This window comes from Echinops telfairi, unplaced genomic scaffold, assembly GCF_000313985.2.
Source record: "Echinops telfairi isolate 266 unplaced genomic scaffold, ASM31398v2 ScPeMD7_2;HRSCAF=8, whole genome shotgun sequence".
NCBI lineage: Eukaryota > Metazoa > Chordata > Mammalia > Afrosoricida > Tenrecidae > Echinops > Echinops telfairi.
In genome coordinates this window covers 37,537,084-37,545,532 of record NW_022103898.1, presented here as the reverse complement: position 1 = coordinate 37,545,532, position 8,449 = coordinate 37,537,084, and the positions used below count along the sequence as shown (strand labels likewise).

At 41.6% G+C, this 8,449-nt stretch overlaps 1 pseudogene; it reads left to right on the top strand.

Moving 5' to 3' along the window:
* Nucleotides 1-3,308: 3,308 nt before the first annotated feature.
* Nucleotides 3,309-3,704, top strand: LOC101638754 (annotated as a pseudogene).
* The last annotated feature ends 4,745 nt before the right edge of the window (nucleotides 3,705-8,449 follow it).

Below are 8,449 nucleotides of genomic sequence, written 5' to 3'. Positions count from 1 at the left end.
GCACACAGGGCTGCATCAGGGTGGGTCCATGTGTCTTGTCAGCTGTTATGTGTCCCAGGGGTGAGCAGAGACTTTCCCACCCCCAAGGAGGAAATACCGGATTTCCCAGAATTCTCAGGGGAAGGACATGCCCACACAGAAGTCTCATTGACAGACTAAACTCCACCCCTTCACTCATAATCCTTGAAAATTGACAATTATATCACTACCACAAGTAGCCTCTTCTAAGAAGGGTGATTTTCTTCTTTATTTTTACCTCAGTTTTTAAAAAAATACTATGTTGTATTTTTAACGAAACATCATATTTAGAAATAATTAAGTTCTTAAGAGGGGGTGACAAGAGTTAGAGTGCAGACTTCCAACACCTCACTGGGGTGATCCCAGTGAGACCAAAACTTCACATGAAAGGACAGATTTCGTGATAGCTTCTCACCTCCACATTCAATAGCACTGTTTGATGTCCAGCACATAGTACTTGAATACTTAGCGCATGATTCTCTTTGATACTCCTTTCTAGTAAAAGACATTCTAGATAGTGTGATGATCATCATCTAGGTATTTAGAATTGATGTGCTGATTCGAGGAATGTGGGGAACACCTTTGCTGAGTCTGAGCCTGTGATATGACTTATTGCATTAGGTAAATCTGCTGCACATGACCTCTTTAGGGTTACTTTAAGGAGCAAGGTGTGCCTGATCCAAGCCATGATATTTTTCATTGGATGTGAACGATGAACATTGAACAAGGGAGGGCAAAGAAGAATCGATGTGTTTGAATGTGCGTCTGGAGAAGGCTAGTGACAGTTCCGTGGACTCCAAAGGAAAAGACAACTGTGCCTTGAAAGAAGCAGCTCGGGCTCCCCCGGGGCAGATTGGATTTGTTCTTTTGGTACACCATTGAACTTCCAATCTTTTTCAACAGCACCTGATTCAAATGGCCCTCTTCTTCTTTGGTCCACCTTATTCAGTGCTCCATCGCTTGAGTTAGGGACATATTATTCTTCAAAGTAACGTATTTGCTTTTCAATACTCTAAAGATGTCTTGGGCAGCAGATTTGCCCAATGTAATGCCCTGTTTGATCTCTTGATGCTGCTTCCATGAGCATTGATTACAGATCCAATCTGAAATCCTTGACAATGTCTACGTGAGTTAGTTAGTTTATTGTGCCAACCTGGCTGATAAACACATGTGGGGTTAATTGAAGGGCAGAGGGATAAATGGCTCAGTAAGCCTCACCTTTCTAGATCTCGGGTCTCTTGCTTTGCGATGGTCCGACCAACGTGCAGCTGTCTTAGCCAGTTCCCTGATTCAGCTCGCAAAACTCACTTTCTGCAAGACATCCCTGAGGAGAAGCCACATGGACCTACCCCGATGCAGCCCTGGGTGCTGGAGCAGCCATGTGGAGAGACCTGCCAGTGCTTAGATGCTTACATGCTCACTGACTCAGCTTTCCTCCTGCAGTCAGCATCATTGCGTCTGTTTTGTGAGATGGAGGAGGACTTTGTGGATTGGTGTTGAACATATGGATTAATATTGGACTTCGGCATCGTTGCGTCTATTTTGTGAGATGGAGGAGGACTTTGTGGATTGGTGTTGGACATATGGGTTAATGTTGGACTTGTGGGCTTGGGCAGCATTTGGTTGGGATGTTTTCTTGATGTGCACTTAACCTTTATATTAAACTCTCTCTTATACATGAGTTGCTGTGGATTTGTTTCTCTAAAGTACCCAGACTGACACACTACGTTACTCCATTTATCATGGTGTTCCCCATTGGGTCAGTTGAGAGGACGTCTGCTTCCTTTACATGCAGTGGGAATATTGCAGACTGTTGTTGCTGTGAAGTGCCATCGAGTCAGCTCCAACACACAGCGGCCCCGTGTACAGCAGAACTAAACACTGCACCGTCCTCTGTCATCCTAACAATTGTCCCTGTGCCTGAGCCTATTGTCCCAGCCACTGTGTCAGTTCATCTCCTTGAGGGCCTTCCTCTTTGTCATTGCCCCTCCACTTTACCAAGCAGGATGCCCGTCTCGAGGGACTGGTCTCGCATCACAATATGTCCACAGCATGTACGTCAGTCCCTCTAAGGAGAACTCAGGTCTACTTCTTCCAACCCAGATGACTTTCAGAGACGTCCAGGGCATTTTCAATATTGAACGTGTACATTTTAAACTGAAGCCCTTGGTGGCAATATGATTTGTCCTTGTAATCAAGGTCAGGGAGAGGCAGAATGAGAAGTCTGTTCTCCTTAGGGACCAGCCCCTAGAGAAGAACATCCAGCTCAGCAGAGGGTCAGTGAAAAATACGAAGGCCCTCAGGGAGAGGATTTGACACAGTAGCTGCAGGGATGAGGACGGGGTAATGCCGGGGAGTGTTTCCGTCTGCTGGGCAAAGGGTCACTTTGACTTGCTACTGGTGGCAGCTGACCACAAGGACTCTTCCAGTACATACACTTGGTCACTGCTCTGTCAGACAGGAAACCTGGAAGCTAGCGCTGTGAGTTGTTTGTCAGGCAGCTAATGACCAAGTAGGTAGTGAAAATCCACAAGTGTCTCTGAGGAAGAAAGATGAGGCTGTCTGGCCCCGTCAAGCCTTACAGGTAAGGAAACACTTCGACTCTTTCCTATAGGGTCACTGTAAGTCTAAATCAATTTAATAGCAGTGGATGGTCTTGTCAGAACATTCCACAACATGAAAATGGCTTTTTTTGGTTGGCATAAGAAGCACTACAAATATCTTTGTGTATAACTCTGGGGACAACCAATTGAAAAGGACTTGTCTACAAGATACTGTTGGGCCAAACATTGCTTGAGGTTCTCAGATGATCCTCCACATTCTTGACAGAGAGCCTAGAAGTTGAACTTAAGAGTATAGTGGAAGTATTCTGGCTTAATTCATATACTTGAATGAATAAAAGCAGACTCAATCAGTGTGCATTTTCTTTTGCTTAGACATGCAAATACAACTAAAATACACTTAGTCTTAAAGTAGAAGCTATTCCACCTACTGATTTTGCTTTGTGAGACAATGTTTGCATTCATTTAGTTATGTCCATAACTTCATAGCAGAAATACAGATAACTTATACATAATTTGCTTCAGGGCCAGGATGCTGGGAGTCTCGCCGACCGTTGCCATGACTAGCAGTGGGCAGTGGCACAGGATGCGATGGCACAGGGCACACCAGCACCCCCTGCGCTCTAACAGAGCAGCCCGGCTGCAGAAGCAGCCACGACACCAGGCATCACAGTCCCTGAGCTAGTGCAGCGCCCTGCGCTCTCTGTGTTTGCTCCTTCCACTGGCATCATGGCTGATCAGCTGATCAAAGAACAACTTGTTGAATTCAAGGAGGCGCTCTCTATTTGATAACGATGATGACCGCACAATAAAGGAACTTGGAACGGTCGTGCAGTCCCTGGGTCAGAACCCAGCCAAAGGTGACTTACAGGATATGATCAATGAGGTGGAGGCCGAGGGGCCTGGCAGAATTTTGACCATGACGGCTAGACAAATGGAAGACACAGACCGTGAAGAAGATCTCTGTGAAGCATTCTGAGTCTTTGGCAAGGACGTGGGGCCGAGCTGCGTCCCATCATGACACACTTAGAAGAGAAACTAACAGATGAAGAAGCAGATGAAAGGATCAGAGAAGCAGGCTTCGACAGCAAGACAAGTCCACCTGTGAAGAATTCGTATAGATGAAAACTGCACCACGAAGACCTGCTTTCAGTGCCTCTACCCCTCTCTCGAAGAATCAAACTGAACTTTTACTGTCCTCTTGCAATAAAAAGTTCATTTATCCATTGTTCCTGTACAGCAAAACTGAATGTCCAAAAGTACCTTCTTTCCAGAAACTTAACATGTACACACACACACACACACACACACACACACACACACACACGTCTGCATGTATTAGGTGGTGGTCCTGTCCCCTAAAGTTCAAGCTACACATCAGTGTTACAGTATCAATCCTTATATGAGCCTTACTGATAAGGAAGCACTTACTGTACTCCTTCAAGATCCATGTGCTAATAACTACCACACTGTCTGGGCTGGCCAATTTTCCACGCATGTGGCTTGACAGTGGAGCACACTCAGCCATTTGTATTAAAAATGAAAACTGAAAAGTAATTAAATCTGTTAATATGTCTTCTAGTTCAATTTGTGGAGCCTAAATTGTCATAGCTGGTTTACCCAAAACAAACACATTTGAAATGCGTGTACCTCAGGATGGCGTGAGGAGGAGTGGGGTGAAAGAGGGGTTAGCCTGTTGAGAGGTAGTCCCTGCTTGTAGGTCCCTCTTTGACCCCCTTGTGTTCTAACCCCAGGTGACGGTGATACCCCTAGCAGCGTGTCTGTCTGCCTCACTGCCTGTGCTGCTTAACGCCGGCATTGTGCCCAAGGGCCTGGTGGTCACTGTGCACACCAGAAACCAAGGGAGCATCTTTGGACTCTGTTAAAAAAACAACAAAAAAAAAAAACCCCAACACACTGTGAGCCATGACTTGGAGCCAGCAAAGTAGGCTGTTGTTGTGGACTTCAGCACAACCTTTAAAAAAACAGTTTTATTGGCATATAATTCAGAAATTGTACAATACAATAGCTCAATCAGATAAGAAGAATTGCACAGTCATCACTACACTTTGTTTTAGAACATTTTCTTCAGTCTTATATTCATGGTTATTAGCTCCCCATCTCTCCCGAACCTTCCCCGCCATAACCCCCCAAAACCCATTAGATTTATTTATCCAGGACTTCATATTCATGAAAACTTTAAAAAACAAAAGCAAGCAAACAAAAACACTAATAAAAATAACAAAGAAAATCTCAATCAAAAATAAAGTAGGAAATACTAAAAACTACAAATTTTACATGGGTCAAAAGGGAGATCAAATGATAAGGTGTAATTTATTTTTCTTTTCTGTTTTTCCTCAACATTTTTACTGGCAGATAACTTACTTATCATATAGCTCAATAGTTCAGTCATTCTACCACATCAAGAGGAATTGTACAATCACACCCACATTAATCAATTCATTTATTTCAGAACATCCCTGCTCCAGTGGTTAAATTGCCTCCAAGATGAGTTTCGCAATCACAATCTATTCTAGTGCTCTCACCTTTTGCTTCTCCACCATTCTCCAGAGATTCCCTTACCCTCCCGGACATCCATCCTCCATCCCTGTATTCCCATAATCCCTTTTATCAGTTATTCTCATTATGCATCCACTCCTTCCATGCTTCCCAGCTGGGAGACCCAAGAGAAAAAAAACATAAAACAAATTTTCTCCAAGGTAGTAAGGATAAAAACATAGTATACAGACAAAGGTACAAACAATGCGTAAGAAGAGACAGACCCCCAACAACATTCAAAAAGGCAGGGAAGACATTTCTGTCACGGTACCGGTAAAGGATACTTGTACCCAGAACATGTTCAGGTCCCGTGTGTGTATAGGGTGGTCAGCTGGTCAAGTGTCAAGGTCGATCCAGCATAGTCAAGATTGCAAGATATAAGGCAGTTTAGCTTCTTGCCTGCGGCTAGAGCAGATCAGCCAGCGGCTCAGACCGACTAGAATCTCAGTACATGGGTTTGGAGCTCCCACTGTCCCCCATAGCCCTCAACAAACTAGGTGTTCATAATTTTTGCTCTAATGCTTTTCTCCTCGCCATATCTGAGTTTTGTAATTGTCATCTGTGGACCACACAAGCTGGGGTGCTTCCTCTGTGTGGACTTGGCTGACTCCTGGCATAGACGGCTGCTTGCGTGAATACCAGCCTTTAAGACCCCAAACACTATTCTGATTGATAACCAGGCACCATCTGGTTTCTTCACCCACTTTACTGTAGCACCCTTATCTTTAATGATCATTTCATGAAGGTAAGTATGTAGCTGGGTTATAATATAAGAACGAATTGTTCTTAATTTGGAGCTAGGATTTTAGTGTGAACCTAAAACCCATTTCTGGATCTTTGCCATTTTTTCTTTTTTCTTTTTAATTTGCTGTAACTTGGGAACCCCATCATTCCAAAATTCAATCATGTCTAACATAATTGTGAAATTTCTTCCACAATCATTTATGTTTTCCAAACCATACTTTTCCTTCCTGGGCTTCTTGACATCATCTCCCTCCAATCTTCCCTAACCCTCTAAGTCCCCCTTCCCCCCAAACCCTCTTAGAGTTTCTTTCCCTGTCATTTCAACATCTCTGGGTTTCAATCCCCGAACAATAAGGCAACAAATAACAGCTTCCATACATTAAGCCCCAATGGGGACACACCTCTGAGGTAGACCCTAATATAAACCAGCATAAACAGAATATAACAGAATGGCCATCACAGGATTGCTGGGATAATACGTATCTTAATACAGCATTTATGTACCAAGACCTTGTTTGTTCACCAACCAACAGTATACTGCCCTTGGTATAGCTGTCTCCTTCTACCTCAGACGCCGTGTGTTTTTCCGGCTTAAGTCCTCATGTTAGAAGTGAGTCTGGGCTAGAGTCCGGTTCACCCAGTGGAGTTCCCAGTTGGGGGTCTTGCCAATGCGGCCTCTGGAGCAAGACAGAACAGCCATTGACACTGCGGTTTCAGGAATTACTGTTGACATCCATTCCAAGTTGTAAATGCTAGCCTCTCTCTCCTTTTTTCCAATAAAAACATAATAATGTTTTTTTCCAAAAAACTTAATAATAATAATAATAATTTTATTCAAATAAGAAAAAAATATAAATAACAGAGAAGGTAAGATTATATTACATACTTAGACATAGGCTTTGAACAATTCTACCTACTTTTCTATACATAGTGGGACTCATTTCAGATAGCAATTCAAAGTTATATTTATTTTAAAATAGTCATAATCAACAATCTCCTTGCTGATTTTTTTTGTTGTGGTTAAAACATTGGTTCTGTACTTTGAAAATTATTATGTCTATAAAACAATTTGATATATAAAAGGCCTTTAAGAACTTATTGCAAAAATTACATTTTCATTTAATTCCATTTGTCCACAAATATTTTAAGGATCCCTGTGCAGCGCACGAAGGAGAGTTTACCTTTCGATCTTATGAGTCAGACTTACTCAATGACTGGGGGGTTGGGAAGTTTAAACCCACCATGTAACCAATACTGAGCAACAGGGCTGATTCCAGGCACTCATTGTTAAAGTTGACAGTGCTCTCTAAATGCTCCAGAATGTTATGCTAACAGTCTCAGCAATTCAAACTATCACAAATGTCTCAAGCCTTTTCAAAACTTTTCCCTGAAACAAGAGCCAAGTGTCTGCTCCAAAAGAAGCATTTTGAAGCGATGCATTGGGCTGCCTCGCGTGAACAACAGGAAAATCTATGAGTGAGTAAGTGTCTTCTGAAGATTATAAAAGAAGAGGTTTCTTTAATCATCACTGTCCATTTGGAAACAGACAAATGAACTGATACATTTAAAATCATTATGTTAGTTAAAATATTATTTGGCACATGAAGCATTATGAATAACAAAAATTAAGTCTCCACTACTTCTCTAACACTCTTAATATACCCCCCAAAATGCAAAATATGACCCATCCCAACCAAATATGCCTTTCACTAGCTTATTTTCAAGAGCTGTGACTTAGAAAGGAAGAACCGTGGAAATGTTGGTTTCCAAAGACAGGATTCTTGAAAACTAGGTATGAGTAAATGGTAATTTTTATATTAGAATATTAATGTAGTTGAAATCTAAAATTCTCAATGGATTTCAAACATCAGTTACCTTAAGATAATCAGATCTGCCCTCTACCCCAGAAGCTACAAAAGCCATTTTTAACAAGTTATATTTTAATAACTACCTGACAACTAATTTTTATGTTGTGAGTTATTGATTAGACTTTTCAGCTCACAATTTTGTAGAAATTGTTTTGACAAGAAAGTCCAAGTGGCTTATCCTAGTGTAACCCTGTGCTTTAGAAATGAATAAACGGACTCCAGGCCTGCACCTCTGTGCCTAGTAGTCTTACTCTTGTACACATGGCCTTTACTAGTAAGTGCTCAGGAACGTTCTAGTTAAATTGACTTCATCAAAAACAAAACAAACAAACAAAAAACCCAAAAACAGCTTTTATAACTTACAAGGGTATGTTTGCAGCTTATTTTCTTAACACCTGAATAGAAAACATTTAATCCATGCTTATTAGAGTGCATGCTAAAAACAAAAATTACATAAATATGTATTTTCTTCTTTCCAGGTTTGAGCTCTGGTCAAGCCTCAAAAGGACATCAATATATTTATACTTAAATGCTGGAGGTCAACATCATAATGCATCCTGAAGATGTTGCGCACTGCAATACATTAAATTAATATTTCAAGGCTTGTAAAATATTCAGTTGTTTCTCTGAATTAACCCATGTGGGAAAAGGTAACTTGTCCACATGGGATACCAAAATACATTTTACATTATTTTTGAT